This window comes from Phocoena sinus, chromosome 6 (assembly GCF_008692025.1).
Source record: "Phocoena sinus isolate mPhoSin1 chromosome 6, mPhoSin1.pri, whole genome shotgun sequence".
Classification (NCBI taxonomy): Eukaryota; Metazoa; Chordata; class Mammalia; order Artiodactyla; family Phocoenidae; genus Phocoena; species Phocoena sinus.
In genome coordinates, this window is record NC_045768.1 from 88933878 (window position 1) to 88957019 (window position 23142).

At 50.1% G+C, this 23142-nt stretch overlaps 1 pseudogene; it reads left to right on the plus strand.

Moving 5' to 3' along the window:
• Positions 1-8198: 8198 nt before the first annotated feature.
• Positions 8199-15802, plus strand: LOC116755034 (annotated as a pseudogene).
• Positions 15803-23142: the final 7340 nt, after the last annotated feature.

Below are 23142 nucleotides of genomic sequence, written 5' to 3' on the forward strand. Positions count from 1 at the left end.
CCATATGACCCAGCAATCCCACTACTGGGCATATACCCTGAGAAAACCATAATTCAAAAAGCGTCATGTACCAAAATGTTCATTGCAGCTGTATTTACCATAGCTCAGAGATGGAAACAACCTAAGTGCCCATCATCGGATGAATGGATAAAGAAGATGTGGCACATATATAGAACGGAATATTACTCAGCCATAAAAAGAAAGGAAATTGAGCTATTTGTAATGAGGTGGATAGACCTAGAGTCTGTCATACAGAGTGAAGTAAGTCAGAAAGAGAAAGACAAATACCGTATGCTGACACATATAAATGGAATTTAAGGGGAAAAAATGTCATGAAGAACCTAGGGGTAAGACAGGAATAAAGACGCAGACCTACTGGAGAAAGGACTTGAGGATATGGGGAGAGGGAAGGGTGAGCTGTGACAGGGCTAGAGAGAGTCATGGACATATACACACTAACAAACGTAAGGTAGATAGCTAGTGGGAAGCAGACGCATGGCACAGGGATATTGGCTCAGTGCTTTGTGACAGCCTGGAGGGATGGGATAGGGAGGGTGGGAGGGAGGGAGACGCAAGAGGGAAGACATATGGGAACATATGTATATGTATAACTGATTCGCTTTGTTATAAAGCAGAAACTAACACACCATTGTAAAGCAATTATACCCCAATAAAGATGTTAAAAAGAAAAAAGAACACACAAAAAAACTGCACCATAATATATCAGCAGTAACAAAGAGATGTTACTATGTCTTGGACAAAAGAAGGCCTGGTATGCACCACCACCAATTACCAGGGATCCTTGGACTGAGGAAAAAGATCCATGCAGCAAAGCCCAAGGAATGGGGACTGCAAACTGATTCCAAACAAAATGGAGAACTATAGCCGCCACCAACAGTTCCAAGCATGGAAACTGGGGGCTAATTCCAAACAGATGGGCAAGTGCAGACTACACTGTCAGCAGTGCCCAATGTGGAATCCAGGGAACAAAATTAGGGGCTAGGGTTTACCGCCCAAAAATATACTGGCAATAACCAAGAGATGTTACTGTGTCCTGGGAATATCCATATGAAAGGCTAGGACTATGGCCTCAGGGAGAATCCTCTACCAGCCCAAACTGTCCTGCCCTGTAAAGGAAAACCAGTTAGATTGGGAGCACAAACGCAAAGAGAATGGAGCTCAAACCAAGAGGAGCTTACCAACAACCTTCAGGAATGGCAAGAAAGACAGGGAACTCAAAGGAGTTGTGGGCACCACACCTGTTCCTCCTTGTCCCAAATGTTATCAGAAATTTGCTTCAGATCCCATCACTGCCACCAATATATTTATCTTTTTCTTTTTAAAAAGGTAAGCATTTAGTCATAAAATCATCCTGTTAGCAGTAGCAATCATGAGAGTGGATTTTAGAAAAGTGCACATACATATTTTTATACAGAACATTTCTGGAGGCATACATATTAAACTGTTAGTGGCCACCTCTGCATGCCACCAATGTATTAAAAAACAAAATTTAACTGAGTAAATTTGAACATTTACTTTGAATTTTGAATAAATTGGTTTTATTAAATGATTCATGAATCAGGCAGCATCTCATCTGATAGAAAGGGAGATAGTCCAATGGGTTACACAACGTGGAAGGCTTTTTTTTTTTGGCCATGCCACATGGCATGTGGAAATCTTAGTTCCCGACCAGGGATCGAACCCATGCCCCGTGCATTGGAAGCGCGGAGTCTTAGCTGCTGGACCACCAGGGAAGTCCCAGGAGGCTTTTATAGTAAGGAGGGTGGGACAAGGAAAGAAAGTCATCATCAAGGGAAAAAATGAAAGTTCACTGGAAGAAAGGAAAACTTCAGGTGACAATGGCGTCTCATTGGCTAAACTGTGGCATTTTCTATTAGCTATCTCTATTTTCTATTTCTTGTCGCTGGCCAGGAAGGAAGTCTTCCCTCCTCCAGCTGGGGTAGTAAGGTGGCTGCACTTCCACTTTGGGGTCAGTAAATGACCTCTTCCTGTTGCGGTAATTGATGATGAGTGACACGGCATGAGAGCTCCCTCTATGGGGGGGGTACTTCCACACTCCAATTCTAGTTGAGGTTTCCTTTTGTTAACATTCACAGCGTGTTTTATTGGCAGGAGGATTCACAATGAGGGAGAAAAGGCCACAAGACTCACCAGAAGGCTCAGAAATTCTTGGGTGGGTCCAAGGGAGGCACAAGGTGGCTGTAGGGTCAGCTGGTGGCTACAATGATCACATGGTTCCCTCTGATGGGTTTGCAGCTCGACCTGGAATAGTGAATAAAAGGGTCAGTTCATCCTATCAGAGAAACATGAAACTGAGATAAGCTTCCCACTGCTAGAAGCATCTTGAGCCTTCAGAAAAGAACAGAGAACATGTCTAAAGGGTTTGGAAACATCAGAGCCATATCTCCTCAGAGTGGGACTCCCAAGGCTCTCCAGGTCTCAGTCCCCGACTCTCCCTCAGTGAGAAAGCCTCCCCACCTCTGTCCTTGTCAGCTCAGTGATCCCTAGAGGTCCTGCCTATCCCGGAGGACTTAGGTTTCCATGGAGACAGGTTAGTTGAGACCTAGTGATACAGTTGACCAGCCTGATACGCAACAGTTCCCACCACCGTGGGGCAGTTGGGCTCAGGGACACATGGCTCTGGACCCCATGGGGAGGGTGTCCTTGCACATCAGCTGTGCCACAGAAGAGCCAGTAACGTCTGTAGCTGTCCAAAAGATTCTCAGGGGGTTTTCCTGGGAGAGCCCTTGGTCATCTGACCTCCTATCCAGGAAGCCCCATGACTTTCTGACTGCAGCCTGTCACGCCAACAACACACCTGTGAAGGTTTTGCTCTGCATGGCCATCTGCCCACCAGGCCCACCCTTCTAGGGACCCAGATGCTAGGACCACACAAATGCTGAAGTAGTGTCCACCTGCCTAAGGTACAGACACCTCTGTAGCCATCTGCATGATTTCTACTGGGAATCAACAACATTTATGGCGATTCTCTGGCCCTAAAGAACAGGATAGGAGCAATGCAATGATTCACAATTACCAGGGTCAATGCACATATACAAGGGCCCATAGCCCCAGATGCCCCACTCACAATTCACATGAGTGTCCCATACGTAACCACCGATGCCCAAATATTCTTGCTTCATACATACATACATCCAAACATGCACATCAGTGGTACGCTGGTAAGTGCTTGATAAAAAGCTCTCCAAGAAAGGCGGGAAAGACTTCACTTATGGTATCTACATGGTATAAATATTCCCAACATGACCAATTTGAAGCTACCCACCTGACATCACTAAACACAGAGCTGAGAAGAGATATGCACCATTGACTATCCCAAGATAGTATGAACCAGTTCCAGCACATGCCATACCTTTTCCTATAAATATGTGCACAGAATCCACTTACACCCCAAGTAGAACCCTCAACTCCCACCACAGATATATAACCAAAAGGATACCACATATACATATGTGTTGTGTGTGTACCACATATACATATGTGTTGTGTCTGTACCACATACACACACACACACACACTTATATATATATCCTGAACACACACATACATTTCTACGCTCACCCTGAATAAATACACAAACAGACCACCTCTTACCACCTAAATTTTTACAGGCGAAACCTTACTCACCCCGAATATTCACACACCACTCTCACAACTATATATACACACACAACATGGGCCTGAAAACAAACATGTGCAACCGATATGCCATCCAGATGTACACACTGAGTACCTAAACACACAGGCTCACCAAGTACACAACTGTCTCATGTGCAATCCCAAAAAAGACCCATATGCAATCTCACTGCCCTAGAATACATATACTCCAGGATTCCTGCACACACACGTAACCTACACAGTCTACTGGTTTCCAAGCACACAAACTAAACTCTCACATCCTGCAGAATACATACCCCAAAAGCCCCAGGAACTCAAAAACACACACAGACACAAATAACCTATACTTAGCAAATACAGCTGACCCTTGAACAACGTGGGGGTTAGGGCCAACCCTCCATGCAGTGGCTCTGTGTCCATGGATCCTGTAGTAGTCCTGTAGTATTTACTGAAAAAGAAATCCACTATAAGTAGACCCGTGTGGTTCAAACCCGTGTTGTTCAAGGATCAACTGTACCTATAAGTCCACCTCACTAATACTGACAACACACATACAAGCAACACCACTAAATTCTTCAGGTATTACATTTCAAAATAGACACATAGAGGACTCTAAGCCTCCGGATATACGCACAAATCACAAATACACACACCCACAAACTCCTCATGAGTATACACCCCAAATGCTCAGACACACTCAAAACAGAAAAACACCGACAACGTCTGCAGTCTTACTAATACACATACACAATTCTCACACACCTATGGACACACACCTGCAAATATTCCTAACCCCTGAACATATGGATCCCCTCCCGAACACTATACATTATGCTACCTCTCCAGAATACAAGCTCCCCACCACTACCCCAACATATAAACTGTATATGTGTGTGTGTATATATATATATATTTCTACCCTCACTCTGAATATATAGACAGACCACCTCTTACTCCTACCAAACACATGTATAAACACCCTAGCATTCACCAAAGAAATACACTTTGAATACTCCTAACAACTCCATACCTTATGAACAAACTTTGATAATGCATGCACCTGATGATGGACACACACACGGATTAGAATACACAAGTAAGATACATGGAAATATCTCCAGCAAACCATTTATGAAACAACTTCCATATATCAACTTATCCCTAGCTATCAGGAGCCAGCTCACACATATGCAAGTACTAACAAATACCGGTATCACATATTTCTAATACATATAAATGCAATTGTCCATCTTCCCTGTGGAAACATAGAACCCCACCTCTCTATCAGATACACATATACTCACTTCCCAAAATACATAAGCCTAAGAGGCTCCTACTGAAAATTACAAATGCACAGCCTCAGCAAATATTCCTCCAAGTGGCCATGCCCCTTGAATACACACACAAACTCATTTAACACACAACTCTCCACAAGTCCCAAAGAGCACCACAATTACCTAGTACACTACAAATATGCAATAATATCACCCTATACGCCCTTTTTTCCAAATACACATACAGTACCACACTACTGGCATATACATAACCCCACATTCCCAACTTCTCACACAGAATTAACTCTGCCATCTTGCAGAATACAGAATCATACAAACACAACATACCTACATATACAACATCCACCAGTCCCATAAAATAGTCACAGACTTGCCCCCTACACATCCAAATATACATAGATAGCTCCTGAAAATGCACACACACAAACACCCCATAACCATACAACATGCCCTGAATACACAAATGATCAGCCTACATTCCCCAAATATACAAAACAAACAGACTGGACACCCAAAGTAATATACACCACTACTTTTCCTGACATTGCCCTTATGCATAGGCAGATAATCCTTCCAAATCCACCATTAGACACACACAAATCCCCAAATTCATAGGAGAAAAGAACACATGTAAACATATTCCCCAAACACCAAGTTACAAACACCTAACCACCAACTCCTTGAGTATGCCTGTGTCACATCTCAACACCCTCCAAATACAGCACTCACTCTTACACACTCTCACAATAACACAGGCATGACCTCCCTTCAAAGTCAAATATGCACAGACAAAACCAAGCCGCACATTTGACTACATATCAGATTCCCACCAACCAATTAAATATGTACAGACCCCATCTATGCTTGCAAATCAATCATGATTTGACATCAGACTACAAATACGTGTTTATGACCACATTCAGCAAAGTTGCTCCCATCACTGACAAAAGAATGCAGTTTGAACATAAGTGTTGATTGATGTTTTTATGATACGAAGGAAGACACTAGTGAAACTATGAGAGTATTCCTTCGATCTTCACTCATTTTCCAATCACCTGAGCTACAGCTTTGGAACCAGATGAGGGTTTTCAACTCGCAAGAACTTCCCTCTAGCTTTTGTACTCTTCACAAGGCGCAGACTAGAACGGCACCTGTTTAATAGCTCGCACACACTATTCACCCCCCACTGTAGGCCCCGCAGCCACTGAACCCTTCATGCAGCCAGCTCCCCAGTGGTGCCAATAACCCTGGGGTAAACACCTCAAGGGAATCGAGCTCTATGGGGGCGTGAATCCACATTGTGGCGAGTCTCCTTACACCGACAAGGGCACAAATAACCCACAGGGTGAACAACAGCGCAGAGCGGTGACAGCTGAGGGGTGAAAAGTCCCCGTACCCCTTACCTCAGGATTCCTATAATTGACGCGAGAGGCCGCCATGACAGGCCGCTCCCGCGCCGGATGGCCGTTGGGGCCCCACCGTCCGCGCTCGCGCATGCGCTCCTGTCTTCCGGAGCAAACTGCCCCAACAGACGCTGGGAGCCGTTGGAGGACGGCGGTCCGCGTGCCCGAGAGCCCCGCGCCCAGTGGGCGTGCGCAGGCGTGCAGGCGCGGGGCGCTCGGGCATCTGCTCCAGGAGGTCTCCGCAGGAGAGGAGAGAAATGGAGGGTCCGGAACGCTGCGGAACTTAACTGGCGACGCTCCTCGCCGGGAACTTTCGTGACGGTCTCTTCTTCAAACCAGCTCTTGTGAGATGTGCACTCGTGATTTTTATATTGCACACGTGAAACCCATGCACTTAGCTACAAAGAGTTCTGGAGAGCTCCGCTGTAAGCACAGTAGCCTCAAATTGGGGCAAGTGCTTTCATGCCCTTTGGACTGCCGTTCCTTGGTTCTTGTTTATGCCTTTCAGAAAACAACAGGTCCTTTTTCCTAGCAAGCCTGAAGTTTCTGTTAAAGAACAATTCTAGCAAAGAATTTCAGACCTGGGAAACACTCTTAAGATACTGTCTCCTGACTCCGTTCCTAGAGTTTTTCCAACGCATTTACTCTTCTAGAATATTTTTTCTCAGTGTATTTAATACATGGAGGTTGTTCAATAAATGTTGATTCACAGGTGTGTCCTTTGTACGGTTTGGGGTTTTTTTTAAATAATTTTGAGAAAGAGTTGACCATCTGGGCCAATTTCAACACAGCAGGTAGTATGGGAACAATTTTACTTTCCCTCCCTCCTTTTTTATAATATCTTGCAGAATTCTGCTCTTCTATAAAAATAGATTGCCTTCGTTTTTAGCTGCATGATGTATCTCTGGGAAGATTTTAATGAAAGAGATAACACTGGTTTCCTCCGGGAAAGAGGATTGGGTTGACAGGGGAAAGAGGTGGGAGGAGGACTCGCCACTGCATATTCCATTTTGCACAATTTAATTTTGAACCATGAGAAGGTGTTACTCGCTTAAAATATTATACTAAAATCATTTAAAAGGTAAAAAACTAAATCTTTAACAACCATGGAATACTATGAGAAAGACATTTAGTGAATTCTGGTCTTGGACATGGGGACTGCACGACAGTTTTTTGATGGCCGGGGGCTTTCCAGCACAAAGGATCATTAGTAAGGCTGGTCCTGCTGGATGTTGGTTGGAGCACAAGGACCATTTCCTTAGGAGTGATGTACATACAGCAGTCAAAGACACTGCATCTGCTGAGACAATCCTAATTTCAAATACTCAGTTCCATGTGGCCATTATTTATGTTTATCAGACTAACACTTGGGTATTTTGTTCAGAAAGTCTAGTCTCTGTTGAAGTAAGTCAAGAGCCAGGTAGGAAGCAGAGTGTGTTGAGGGACACAAAACTAGGTTGATGGATAAAGACGTGAAAGGAAGGGACTGTCATATCCACCAACATCGGTGCCATGAATCAAAAAAAGCTTATAAACGGCCTAAAGAGGCACACGCCAATTGTGTTGCCACTGTGTGAGATGGAAGGAACTTCCGGTTCTTGCCTACCTCCCAGAGCCCTCGTGGAATGTCCCCCCACCCCACGTCACCGGGACTCACGTACCCTCTGCCCCTCCCCCACTGCAGAACGTTTCAGCCCACATTCTACTGTTTAAATTTAAACATGGCTCTCCTTTACTTGGATCCTGAGCAACTGCTGAAGCAGGTCGTTCTCTGGGTCCTGGTCTTGACTTTTCTCATTGAGGCTACCAGGCAGCAGTAGTCCGTACCCAAGCCTGCAGGATGGCTTCAGAAGGAGGTAAGCCTATAGGCTGGGGGTGTGTTTTCAGAGACCCTGCCATCTCTCACGTCCTTCGGGTTCACATGTGACACTTCACTGTGGGCACATAGTTGGACTGAAGTAGAGGGAGAAGAGAGCACTGGACACACAAGGACATTTCACCTGGGGAGACTGGGGAGCCTGAAGAAACCTGAGACTGCACTGGGGAGGAGGGGTCATTGGAGGTAGATCAAGAGGAATTGCCCTGGCTATGGCGAAAGGATGGCAGCAGACAGGTTGATTCTTTCTAGAGAGGAGACAAGCCACTCTGAAACGTGTGTGGAAGGATGTGTGTGATGTCCTGGTGGTGACTCAGGGAGGGTCATGAGGAAAGCCTAGACCTGTACTATGTTCCTGAGGTACCTGAAGCTTGCCTCACTATATCTTTCAAAGGGATTTGAACAGGAGCCTACTGTATCTCAGGGGGCCCTGGGGAGAGATGGTCTTGGTGAGAAAACTCTTCAATGGGGCTGTGTGTGGCCACACCTGTAGTGAGGTGTCCTCTCTGAGAGCGAGGCAGGAGGTTACTCTAACTGCCGCAGCCCACACCTCGTCCACTCCTCCCAGCCCAGAGGTCACTTCTCAGTTCAGGTAACTGTTGCCTTGGATTCAACAGGGGATGGGCAACCGTGTAACTTCAGCCAAGAGAGGGCTCAGGTTCCTGAGTTGCTCTGAATTGTTCTTCCTTTTGTGGAATCGCAGTACTTCAGACCTACTTCATCTTGTCCAGTATCTCATGGTGGACCCTCAGGCTGCCTTGAGAGGAAGAGTTTGTTCATATTTCATGTCACTCCTTCATGGGCAGGGAACAGATGTGGAGTGGGGTTGTTTCGGGTGGAACGTCTATGAAGGCTGCTTCCTCTTTTAAAGGGGGAAGGAGTGTAGCCCAGGGTCAGGAAGACGATCTTCTGTGTTACTATTAAACGTGCTATGACACCTATTCTGGTTAATTAGGTGCACCGTGGCGTGTACCTTGTTCTCCTGAACAGGGATGTGTTTCAGACAACTTGATCGCCATGGCACCTGGCTTATGCTTGCTTCTCAGATTGTCTCTCCGTTATGGGGAGCTGGAAGGGGAAGGACCACAGGCTGTCTATACTCCCACCACCAATGTAACATAACAATTCCCTGGCCCTTGTTTACTCCTCTGCAGCCATCACTGGCTGTGAAATGACAGAATCTAAGGGACACGTGCCTACTTCTCAGACCCCCCCCCCCCACCTCCTAAGAACAGAATTCCTGAGTGATAACAGTGACTCTGGGCCCTGGGAAGGGGGTGGCAGGACCTGGCCCATGTTACGTACCTGCTGTGGGTTGTTCTGAGATGCAGGTGCGTTCTGGGCCAGTGTTATGGGTTTATATCAGGATTCCATTAGAGGGATATTTTCCAGCGTTTTGTCTTGTTTTGTGAGGCTAGGAAAGAAAGAGGAGATTTATACTGAGCGTCAGGAAAAGGAGGACTGAGGAGGAGGTGGGGCCCTAATGTTTTACACAGTGCCTGTCAACAAAGGCCTTTGGGTGCCTAGAACTTACCTTGCAGGAGGTCCCTACCTGCTAGTACGCCGGCTGAGGGGCATTTCTCACAGAGCGGAGGTGCACACAGTTCCAGGTCTTGGGAGACAGCCTGTGAGGCTTAGCTGCCAGCGGCTGCCTTAGGGAGGCTCTCCAAGTGAGTGCTTGCTGAGGCAATTTCTTCTCGGCAGGCAAGGGTCAGGGGCCTTGGTGGATGGGCACGGGGTCACCAGTGGAATAATTCTCAGCTGGAAGTCAGGGCATGAAAAGCACTTAAAGACATTTGCACGCTGCAGTTTCCCTTGTCCAGGTGTCTCTCACCTGTGGAGATTACACTCTGAGGCCGCAGAAAGCCTCTGTCCCACTGGCCCATTCTGCTCCCCCATTCACTCCTTTCCTTTGCCTCAACAGCATCTCCAGTGCTGGGAACGGATGTCATCATGAACCCTGGTGCCTCCTTGTCTGATTTCATGGCAGTGCTCTATTCTCCACCCATTCCTGGGCCCCAGCACCGGCCACCCTGGGGGCAGCACCTGCCACCTCCCATCACTCCAGCATTCCCTCCTGGCAGCAGCCTGCTGCCAGCTTTCCCCACGACGCCTTTGGTGGCTAACGGTAATTGTGGACCCAGTGCCCCAGGGGCCTACAACCTCACTGTCCAAGTCAGGTCACAAGGGAGGCCAGTGGAGGCGCCCCAGACTCAGACCTTTATCATAACTCAGGGCCTCCTCACCTGGAGCGCTCCAGGGGCCCTCAGCGGGACTGCTGCATGTCCTGCACCCGTATTCTTAGCATCCCCTGCGATGGAGACCATTGTGACTGCTCCAGCTGTTGGAATTACTCAGGCTGGCAAGAGAGGCTAGACCCCAGACTTTCCTCCTCAAGCTCCACCACCAGCTGCCCAGTTGGCCCCTATCATTTGTCCAGTGAACTCTGGGCCTTGGTCACATGGCACTTCCAGGGAGGGCAGCCTGGCCACCAACCAGCCCTACGCCTTGCAGGGTGACTGCTCTAAACCCCAGAGCGTGTACAGTAACTTCCGACGTTGGCAGTGCCTCAAGCCACTGGCGCGGAGACACCTTCCCCAGCGTCCTGATGCAGAAGCTCTTTCCTGCTTTCTCATGTGAGTGAACGCTCAGGGGGTCGTGAGCTTATCGGAACTTTTAGATAAAGAGGACCTGGGGATGCACTCGCAGGTTAGGTTTCTAGGGATACTGGAAGCAAGGTCTGAGGGCAATGTCCATGCTATGAGAAGGCACATTGTCGGTCATATGGGTAAGCCTGCCAGTCCATGACATCATGACTGAAATGTGCCTTATCTCACCTGACCCCACCACCCTGAGAGTCTAGCCAACTTGCTCTTCCATGATTCTCATGGTAATATGGACTGAAGACTTGCAGTCAGAGAGGGTCGTGCTGTAAGGTGAGGAGCCAAGGAGTGGATGCTGCAGTCTCCTGTGGTGCCGTCTCCTTTCATACAGGACTTGAGTGTACGAGGCCGGGGGAGGTCACGTCGGAGGAGGGGGAGGAGCACGGGGCCCAGGAGAGCGCTTAATGCACGCCTCGACTTCGTTGTTGTGGAGAATTCCACTAGGAACAGGGTGACGGTAGAGCTCTCCTAAGGGCGTGGGCTCTCTCCCACTAGAGCTGTGAGCCTGGCAGGCATTTCCATCCTAAACCTCCGGTCCCTCGTAAAAAGGGGACAGTCACACTTCACTCAGAGGACCGGGCAGAAGACTCCTTGGGCTAATCTATGAAGTGTTAGCAGATGCCACGCCTCATTGATGATAGTGATTTTTCTTACGAAAAGGCAGCCTTGAAGAGGAAAACAGCTCCCCAAGGCACAGTGTCCCAGCTGTAGCCTGGGAGTGGATGGTCATCCTCGAGTGAGTGTGAGGCGGTGACAGCAGTGGCCGGGAAGCCTTGTCTTTGCCCTCCCAGACACCTGCCTCTCACCCTCCTGTTGCTCAGTCTTGAGTGATGTGTGGTCCACATTGGCCGGTGGGGTCAGGCAGGTGGCTGCTGGGCTGGGCACGGAGACTGACCCCAAGGTCTTACAGCCCAGTGCTTCGATCCATGGCCCGCCTGAAGCCCACCATGACGCTGGAGTGGGGACTGTGCAGGGCCGTGCAGGAATGGCAGCGCATAGGCAACGTTGACCGGATGATCTACTATGAGATAGCAGAAAAGTGAGTCAGCGTCCTGGGCCCAGGGGCTGCGTGGAGGCTGAGGCGAGTGGGTGAGGGCAGGGTCTGGCCGTGGGGGTGCTCATCAGAGAGGACAAAGGAAAAGGGCTATCACTCAGAACAGGGACCCCACAGCCCAGAGGCCCTACTGTCCTCCAGAAACCCCTCTCTCACCTTGACAGTTTGGGTCTTCTATCCTTCCTCCACCTGGAGCTCTACCCTCCCCTGTTTTTGACCTACCCTTGCCTTGACATGAAGGTCTCAGGATGGGGCAGGGTGACGCTGTGAGTCCAGTTGGGGTCCAACTCCGGCCATATGGGCTGAGCCGGGGAAAGAGCTCCACCCGCCAGCCTGCTGCTTCCTTAGTGGTGGGTGGCTGGTGGCCACTGACATAGATTTGGGACACCCTCTTCTCATGAAAAGTGGCCTGAGTGTGTAACCTGGGATCCCTGAAGAGGCTGGGGAAGCCTGCTGTCATCAGCCCGAGGGTTTCTGACCCTTCCGTTGTTTGCTCCATGGTAATCCTCTTGGTTTAAGAAAGAAAAGCAAACAAACGAGTGCCTCTCAGAGGAAAGGAAGGCCTCTCCTCCAAGCTCAGCATCCACATCGTCCAGTCTCTCCTGGGCTCTGTCTCCAGGTCTCTGTTCCAGGACTCTCAGTCCCAGCCCAGGGTCCTGGATTCGGGCAAGGACCCCTGTGGGGAACACATGCCTGTTCCAGCCTCTGGCTGTCAGCCCTTCATGTGGTTCTGGATGGGGACGGGGGGCATGAGGAGGGTGCCCCCTGGGTCAGCCACGTGTCCCGTTGACCTGGTTCAATTCAGCAACGTGGGTCGATGCTGTTGAATGGCCTCCAGTGCTGGTGAGGCAGGAAGGGTCGCAGGTCTCGTATCAGTTCCAGGAGCAGCTCTCTGCTGTGGACAGCACCTCACAGGGCCTTGACTGCCCCAAGGCACATCCTCTCCCAATCCCTCATTCTTGGCTGCCTTTTTTGGGCTCCAGAACCCAGGCCTTTTTCTCAGGGTGGCCTGTGCCTCCGTCACCCCCCAGGTTCATGGAATTTGAGGCCGAGGAGGAGATGCAGATTCAGAAGTGGCAGTGGATGCAGTGCGTGCAGAACCTGCCTCCTCCAGCCCCATCGAAGCTGGATCCTCGGGGGCCCCCAGCCCCGAAAGTGGGCCTTCAGCCAGGCACCCAGGTTCCCACTGGAGTTGAAGGCACAGGTAACAGGGGCCTAGGGTTGGCCACTGTCCCCACGTGGATCCTTTTCCTTCAACACAGGGGCGTTGGTCATTCAAACAAAACAGCCACTGAGGCAGGGGGTTTGGCGTGGGGTCGTGGGGTCTCAGCTGCTCTTTGTCACTACTGGGTATTGACTTGGTCAGTTTTGTAACTCCTCTCACACCTCCCTGTCAAAGGACCCCACACAAAGTCTGCCTAGGAAGTGGGTTTGATGGCGAGACCCCTCGAAAATTGGACGTGCCCCACTTCCTTACTTGTGACTCTCTTAGATGCCCCCCTTACCTCCCCTCTCCAACAGTGCATGAGGCTTCAGGTGGTCCTGACCCCCCCACACCCACATCAATGTCCCCAAACAATGCCCTCACCAACGTGTGCTCGGTGGTCAGGAGGTGGACCGGGAGTCCCTCACCTTCCTTCCCTTCCTCCCGCTCTGCCTCAGCCTGTGCTCCCAGGATGTCCGGCCCCAGGGCCCAGCCCTCCCGCCCAAAGCCACACGGGTCCCAGCGGCCCCCAGAGCCCAAGGCACCAAAGGAGCTTCCCCCCGAGGCTGTGAGGGAGTATATGGACATCATGGATGCGCTGGTGGGGCCCGTCCACTCAGCCACAGGCGAGTCAGATGCAGAAGGTGGAGAGGACGGAAATGAGCTGAAGCAGGAAGAGGACGGCATCTACTCGGACCCGGGCCTCTTGAGCTACATTGACAAGCTGTGTTCCCAGGAGGACTTTGTCACCGAGGTAGGCTAGGCCTGGAGCCTGGGGTCTACAAGATGCCAGGGCATGGAACACTCAGCACCCAAGATCTGGGTTCTGCTCAGGCCGTTGGGACTTAAGCTCAGCTCCTTGTTCCTGAGCCTGGTGTTAGGGGAAGTTTACGCAGATGTATGTGTGTACGTGTTTGTGTCTGTCTGTGTGTATGCCTTTGTGTGTCTGTGTATGTGCCTCTGTATATGTGCTCTTTTGTGTGTGACTGTGTATGTGCGTGTGTGTGTATGTGTGTGTGTGTGTGTGTGTGTGTGTGTGTGTGTGCTGAGCATCCCCGCCATGTGGAGGAGAGTGGGGTGGGTCTCTGCTTTTCACTTTCCCTCCGGGTCTTCTTGTCTCACAGGCCACTCCTGGCCAAGGATGCTCACAGCCTCTTCTTTCTTTCCGAGGTGGAGGCAGTCATTCACCCTCGATTCCTGGCAGAATTGTTTTCCCCAGATGCACAGCTGGATCTCTTGGCCCTAGTGGAGGAGCTGGAGCAGGAGGAAGGGCTCACCCCAGAAGAAGTGAGCCAGGGGAGGGAGAAGGACACTCAGGGAGCCAGGGGACCCCACTGGAGGGGGACCCCAGGTGATCCAGTGTTCAGGGGAACCAAGATGACCCAGGGGAGCCAGAGGATGGAGGGATCCCCGGTAGAACAGGGGAGACAAGGGACACCAAGGAAGATCAGGGAATTGAGGGACCCCAGTGAACAGGGGAGAGGTAAGACCCCAGAACTGGAGGACCACCTGGCGCTGTCCATCCCTCCCCTTCCTGGGAAGCCTGGCATGGGGAAGGGCCCGTTCTGGGATGGGTGCAGTGCAGGGTGAAAGGAAGGAGAGGATGGGGAGCCGGGAGGGGAGGGAAGGGCACAAAGCTGGGAATAAGGTGCAGGAGGATGGCAGGAATTCCACAGTGTCTGTATTTGGATTCGAGTCCTGGAGTCCCCCATCCCCACCTTCCCCCAAGGGCCATTGTCCCACTGCACAGGGCTCCTCCTCTCACACGTGTGTGTGGAGCCAACTCTGTCCTCCTCCCTCCTACCAGCTGGTGCAGAAACGACTCCTAGCCTTGAAAGAGGACGAGGGTGTGCGGGCAGCCCCGAGTCACAGTGCACCCGGAATGCGCTCAAGTCCCTCTGAGTCCGACGCCGGCCAAGGTGCCCAGAGGCATGACCAAGACCCCCATCTAGGGGTCAGTGATGAAGCCTGCCCACCAGAGATTGATTCTGAGGCTCCTCATAGGCTCATCCAAACAGACACTGGCCTGTGCAGGCCCAAAGTCTTTGTTCCCTCTCGAGGACGTCAGGAGGTCTCTCCATTCCGGGCCGGACGGCCCTCTCCTCCCCAGGGTCAAAGGCGTGCTGCCCCTCTACAGGGACCCAGGGATGCGTCTGTTCTCAGAGAGGCCTGTCCTGTTCGGGAGGCCCGAGGGCCCAGGGACAGGTCCAGTGACGACGACGAGGAGCTCCCCAGCCTGGCCTTCCTCTTCGGCTCTCTGCAGAGCCTGCTGCCTGGCTGGGTGTCCCAGAGTCCTGCCCATGCCCCAGGCGTGGCCTCCCCTGGAGGTTGGGGAGCCCGGAGTGCTCCCCACACCCCCTCCCTTCAGAAAAGAGGCCTCAGCCCAGCTCCACCAGCCGCTCCCAAGTTGAGGAAGCGGGCTCTGTGTGGATGCCCAGCCACTGCTGAGAAGCTGTCCATCCCCGTGACTAGCCTCGGGGTGTCTGGGAGGCCAGCCTTGACCCTGGGGCCGGCTCTCCCCTCACAGCCGAGAAAGAGAAAGCGTGACCCGTGTGTCACAGAGAAGACTAGGAAGAGGAGAAGAAACACAGCAGCCAGTAGGGAACAGCTGGGCCGGCCCTCCAGGGTGACCCCCAGGGGAGCCTAGGGGCTCCTTGTCATCCCACTGCTGACCTTGGATGATGTGGGGGGAAGGGAGGAAGGGAAGGACCACCAGGGCTGGGAGGGGGAGCGGGATTGTGGGGGGTTAGAGAGGTGGGTGAGGTGGGTGTGGCCAGGTGTGGGTGGGAGCAGGACCTTTGGAGTGATGTGTATCAATTGTGAATAAAGATAGTCTTGGTGGGAAATGCTCTCAGGCCACTGTCATCTTGTTCGTGTTGCGCTGCTCCACAGAGAGCAATCCAGAGAGGAAGGAAGGATGAGGGAGGTCACAGGAGCTCTGGATCTACAGGTGGCCAAACCTTTCCTCCACATAGACAAGGACCCCTCAGATTGCCCCTGGGAACGCACAGCTCTCACTTTCCCCAGGGACCCCCTCATCATCCCCTTCTCTAAAGCCTGCTTGGCTAGGGGCCTTCTGGGGCCTCTGTACCATCTTCTGCATCCCTGATCCTTCTGGGGAGGCAGAGCTGCTTTTGTGCCTTTCAGCCCTCTGGACACTCACCAGTTTCTAGGATGGAGCCTGGACACAGCCCTTGTCATTATGGAGCTTCTCTCTGCTTCCCTGAAGTGGCCAGGCGACGGCGCTCGGATGACCCTCCGTTCATCCCGGGTTTCCTGTGTGGGTGGAGTGACCAGAGAGGAAAAGTCTTGGCTATGCGGACAGGACTGTCTGTCTCGTCGTAGCGAGAGTATCCTCTACTCCCACTGGGATTATTGCAATGTGGAGAGTGGTGGAGGCACTCTTAATCCCAATGAGGATGCAACAAGGGGAATGGGTGCGGGAAATTCATGGGCCACCCGAGAAAGGTGTGTATAAGGGTAATGACAGTTGGGCCCCTTTGTGGAACTTGTGGGATTTCTGTGCAGCAGCATCTCGTTCAACTGAGGGAGGAGGACCCATCTGGCTGTGGCTGTGGGGACTGGCCTTCGGGGCCTATGGGCGTGCAAAGACACCCCAGAACTACTGTCCCTTCCCTTTCCACCCATGGCTGGACATGTGTGTGTATTGGTATCCACACTGATTTGTATTCCCATATAAAATGGTTCCTCCTAACAAACTCTGACCGCGTTTCACAAGAACAGCTTGCTCACAGGGGCAGCAGGGTTGGGGGAGAGGTGTCTGTGGCCCCAGGTCTGGGTGGGAGCTGGGATCCATGCTGAGGAGTGTGGAGTCTTCAGTCACCATCCTGTGGGTGCCGGCAGAGACTTCGAATCATCAGAGCAGGGCAAATGACCCGCTTATAAGGGTGAGACGAGCAAACAATGAGGGCCAGGGCGCAGACCCCTGCTGTCTCCCCGAACTGCCCCCGCTTGCAGCCTGCTTAGCCCCCGTCATGGCAAGTGCTGGCCCACCTCTGAAGCCCCTTCCTGCTAACGCACTCAGATGCTCTGATCCTTTGTGAACCCGCCCTGGGCCTCACCCCCCCTTCCCTGCTGGCCAAAGCATCTTCTCCTGCTTCTGAGTTCTGATTCCTTCCCCAGGACCCAGGCGGGGGTTGGGACAGCAGAGACTCCCTAATTCTCCCTCCTCCTCCCTGAGATCTTGACAATCACCTTTGTATGTTTCTATGATTTTAACTACTGTAGATACTTCATGTGAGTGTCTATGACATGTCCTTTTATGAGTGGCTCATTTCACTTAGCATAATGTCTTAGAGGTTTATCCATGTTGTAGCATGAGACATGGTTTCCTTTTATTTCCAGGAAGGAAATATTTCATTGTATTTATAGACCCCATTATCCATTCATGTGTTGATGGACATTTGGGTTTCTTCACATCTTGAGTATTTTGGATATGTTACGATGAATGTGGGTGTGGAAATATATGTTTGAGATCCTGCTTTGAATTCTTTTGCATATAAATACAGAAGTGGGAGTGCTGGATCACATGGTAGTTATATTTTTAATTTTTTTAATTTGTTATTTATTTTTGGCTGTGTTGGGTCTTCGTTTCTATGCGAGGGCTTTCTCTAGTTGCGGCAAGCGGTGGCCACTCTCTTCATCGCGGTGCGTTGGCCTCTCACTGCCACAGCATCTCGTTGCGGAGCACAGGCTCCAGGCGCGCAGGCTCAGTAGTTGTGGCTCATGCGCCTAGTTGCTCCGCAGCACGTGGGATCTTCCCAGACCAGGGCTCGAACCCGTGTCCCCTGCATTGACAGGCAGATTCTTAACCACTGAACAACCAGGGAAGCCCCTATTTTTAATTTTTTGAGGAAACCTCATATTGTTTTCCCTAAGGGTTGTCCCATTATACGCTCTCATCAACAATGAGAAAGAGAGTCACCATCAAGAACGTGGTAAATATCCATCTTATAAAAATGTTTATGCTTTTAGCACAGCTGTAGATAATCAAAATTATGTGTAATAATATTTTTGGTTATATATGGTGTCATGCAAATCATATTGCCTTTGCCTTCTTCTTTCAACATTCTTACTTTAAGAAAAATGGATATATTAGATGTTCTTTAATTTTTTAATTATTTATAATTTTGCATTGTATGCATACATTAAAAATAATTTATCAGTTCCCTTGTTGGTGAACTTTTATAAATTATAATGTGACAGGGTAATCAGTTCCAGAGGAAAAGTTTTTCCTTTCAGAACTTTGAATATTTATTCCATCGAATATGGCTTTTGTTACTGTTTCTTCAAATTATGCCATCAGTACACCCTTTCATGGTGGGTGATCAGTTTCCTTGCTAATTGTTTTTTTTTAAGATTGTCTTTTGTCTTTTGTGTTCTCCAGTTTCTTCACTTGTGATTAGTTTCAGGTTGAAAAAATTGATCCTCCATGTGATCTATTTTGCTTCATTAAGTGATAACACATTCTTCATCTCATCTAGAACATAATATTATCTTTATCAAATGTTACTTCTACTCATTCTCTCCTGCCTCTACTTCTAGAACCCTAGATATATGTATATTAGACCATCTTATACATTCTCTATGTCTTCATCAGCTTGGACGGCTATAACAAAATGCCATAGACCTGGTGGCTTTAAAAACAGACGGTAATTTCTTAACAGTCCTGAAGGTTGGTAGGCCAAGATCAAGGTGCCATATTCAGTTCCTGGTGAGAGCTCTCTTCCTACTTTTCAGATGGTTGTCTTACTGTGTCCTCACGTGGCAGAGAGAAAGACGGATCTCTCTTGTGTCTTTTCTTCTAAGGGCACTAAACCCATTATGAAAGCTCCATTCCCATGACCTAATTACCTCCCAAATGCCCTATCCCCAAATACATTGAAGGTTAGGGCTTCAACATAAGAATTGGTGGGGGGGATACACGTCCATAGCATTCTGCCCCTGGTACCCAAGATTCGAGTGTTTATTGTATGCAAAATACATTCATTCTATCCCAACAGCCTCAAAAGCCTTAACTCATCCCAGCATCAACTGTAAAATTTATATCTAAAGTCTGATCTAAACACCATCGAAATCACATATGGAGGTACTATTCATCCTGAGGCAAAATTCCTCTGTAGTTGTAAATCTGTGACCCAAACAAGTTAACTGTTTCCAAATACGATGATGGAACTGGCATATAATAGACATCCCTACTCCGAAAGGAAGAAATAGGAAAGAAGGAAGTGGTGAAAGTTTTCAAGCAAGTCCAAAGCCTAGCAAGGTCAATCCCATTAGATCTTAAGGTACGAGAATAATCCTCTTTGGTTTGAGGCTTTGCCCTCCAGGCCCACTGAGGTGGCAACATCATCCCCACAACTCGGTGGGGCAGCCCCACTCCTTCAGCTTGGTGGGGTGCCACCCACACTGCAGCTGTCTGTAAGGCCTCCACCTACACCATGACTCTCTGTGAGGGTGACAATCTCACACTTTGAAACTGAGGCCCCCTGGGCCTGTGGTGGGATTGACAGACCCGATGACCTCAGAGTCACCTTTGGGGTCTTTCTTCCCTTTTCTTCAAGAGGAGAACACAGGGCTTCCCTGGTGGCGCAGTGGTTGAGAGTTCGCCTGCCGATGCAGGGGACACGTGTTTGTGCCCCGTTCCAGGAAGATTCCACATGCTGCGGAGTGGCTGGTCCCGTGAGCCCGTGAGCCATGGCCGCTGAGCCTGTGCATCCAGAGCCTGTGCTCCGCAACCGGAGAGGCCACTACAGTGAGAGGTCCACGTACCGCAAAAAAAAAAAAAAAAGAGGAGTACACATTCACAGCCGAATTGCTCTAGTCTCCCATTCTGTAGAATCCAAGAATTCTGACAGCCTTCCCTCATTCTGCCCGGCTTTCTCTGTCCCCTTTAGTTCAAACTGGCAGTGTCCCTGCTGGTTTAATCCTTCTATATTCCTGGCCTCTGCTGAGAGGACTAATTAAATTAATAGCACACCTGCTACACCCTTCGAGTTTTCTTCAGAACAAGCTTTCTCACTTTCAAATATGGATAGGCTATAGGCTGAGAAGTTTCCAAATCTCTACGTTCTGATTTCTTTTGCTTAAAAATTTGGTCTTCAATTTCTCTCTCTCCTGATGTGTTTTACTGTGACCGGTGATGATGAACCAAACTACTCTAGGCGTGTGGGCGTCAGTAGTCATGGCACACGACCTCAGTAGTCATAGATCGTGGGCTCTAGAGCGCAGGCTCAGTAATTGTGGAGCACAGGCTTAGTTGCTCGCCGGCATGTGGGATCTTCCCAGACCAGGGCTCAAACCCGTTTCCCCTGCATTGGCAGGCGGATTCCCAACCACTGCGCCACCACGGAAGTTCCAATTCCTCTCTCTTTAAACGTAAAGTGATTGGCCTTAAAGCAGTGCTTAAAGTTTACTGGTACTACAATCCTTGTTCAAAATTGCTCCGTGGCATAAGCCACAGTGCAGTGAATTGTTGACACCTCCAAATCCCAGGGAGGCCCCTGAGTGCTCTCTCAGGAGGAAATTGAGGTCAGGTGTATCTGATGGCCTGTGTGCTCTCTGTGCTCCTTGTGATGTGTGGGGGCTCTCAGGTGAGTGCAGTAGGTAGACTCATGGACTCTTAGTCTTGGCTGGGGGAGACAGCACTGTTGGGTTTATTTTTCCACATTTGCCTCCTTTTGTGTTGCCTTTCTCCCAGTTGCATTTAGCCTGATTAGAGGGAAGGAGGAGATGTCAGTAGCTGGGCAGGTGGTTCTCCAGGAGCAAATGTCAGGGACAGTTGTGTGGGCAAGATCCCTAGGCCCTGTCCTGGCAATCTTGCTGTGCACTGAGCAGTCCAGATGAATCGGGTCCTTGACCAGAAGCCCATGAAACTTTTGGCAATCTGTGCAAAATTTGGGATCTGAGGATGGGCTTAGAAATTTTAGCAAGGATTTGGAGGTATCTTACCCTCGGGCTATTTAAGAGCCCCTGGTTTTGAATGGCATGAAGTACTAGAGAGCCTTTGATCACATTCTATACAGCTGTCCTGTGTATGGCCCTCCAGCAGCAAACCTTCTCTGCTGTGACCTCAGGGCAGGCCCCATCCCCCCCCCCCCCCCCACCGTGAGGCTCCTGCCCTGTGAAACATGAGGGTGTAACGCAGGCTGTTTGTCAGTGCTTGGCTCCTGGCTTGCCTGACTCAAAGTATGGAGCATCTGTTCACCTTGTACTGGTACCCTTCCCAGAATCAATGGGCTCACAGCCCAGACATTTATGCTGAGTCTGGGGGCAGCTGTGCCCTGAGAAGCCATGTCTTGTCACTTGGCCCAAGGAGCACCTCCTCAACGGACCACACTTTTCATATGGGCCTCCTGTTCTCATGCCCTCTTGTTTAGTTCTGAGGCAGGTGGTTGTGATGGCCAGTACTGTGGGGTTTTGTGACCTCAGAGCAGACACTGGAGGCTGACTGACCCCACAGAGGTGGACAAGGATGTGGCCTCAGGCGATGGGTCCCTTCTTGGGTTTCTGCCTCTCCTCCCTGACACCTGATCCTTGCTCTCAAAAGCTCACCTTGCTGTTGTAGTTGCCTCACCAGGGGGCAGTGATGGGCTTTGCCCTGCTGACCTAGGCCCTCGGGGTAGGTGGCCACAGCCTGGCTTGTCACACACTGGGGAAATCCTACACTGGGGAAGTCAGGATGGTGCCTTGCTGGGCTTGGAACCCAGGTAGAAAGGTAGATGGTGTGGGTCTGAGGGACTGATGCCCCAGCCCCAGGACAGGTGATTTCTCCTGGGAGAGGTTGCCCATGGCCCCCTTTGGCCCCTCACCCCTGCAGAGGTGCTGATAGATGCCCCTGCAGGTCACAGCTTCTGTGCATAGGATCCGCCCAGTATCACATGAGAAGCCGGGCCCAGGAGCCTCGCTCTCTCTGAGAGCAGCTGGTCATCCCACACTGAGGGGCGTCTTCTCGGACAGAGGGCACATAGCTGACCTGCAACTGACCTATGGACTCTTCCCTGGGCTTTACCCCTGAATTTACCTCCATTCTTGTCTCCTGTCTCATGGCCCCTGCCTTTTCCTCCAGACATCGGAGATCTCCAGGCTTGGGTGGAGTATGGCATGTTGTCAAGCTCAGTGGTATCTACCTCACCAGCCCACTGGAATCACGCCCAGGAAGCCTCCGAGAGAGGAAGACCAAGGACTTTAAGCAGACCAGGGTTAATGTTAAGGAGCATAGATTGTAAGATGAGGAATTTCACTAGTGTTTTTCAATCCGTAAGAAGAATGAAATAGAAATTTCAGAATTGAAACTTGCACAGACATCAAGAAATAATAGTTTACAGGCCTCAAGAAAGAGTACTTTAACAAGTGACACATTCACAGAATCAGAGAAAGGACCACCATCCACAGGGTGTTCAAAACAGGTGCCTAATCCCAGGAGTAGCAGCGAGGCAGGTGCTGGGCAACCTTTTGTACGTTTTATTCACCAAAGGGAACCTTGGCCAGTGATACCAGGGAAAGGCTGTCATGGTGAAGGTGCACTCATCTCCAACACCCTCACTTGAAATCAAACTACTGGCTGAAGAAACAGACTTGACAGAGACTTTGGCCACCTGGCCTGGGTTCTCCCTACAAAATGTCATGTTTCTCCAAGAACAGGGCACAATTTTCCGAAAGGACAATTGAAAGGAGTCACAATTTTCCGAATCATAGACTGCATATCTTAACGGTACAGCTATTACAAATTTGCACCTTTGTTTGAAGGGAATTGTTAAGTGGTGGGTAGGGAGTGATGTGTTCCAGGGAGGATTTGGGCCCTCTGGCTTGCAGGTGACCCTCTTATCAGACAGGGCAATTCTGCCAGTAATTCATCACTGCCTTCATTCCTCAGGTGGTAGGGATACGAAGGGATTAAAAGGGGTGCGGGCAGAGGACAGCCCTCACTGACAGCACAGAGCCATCACCTACTGTCTCCTCAACTCC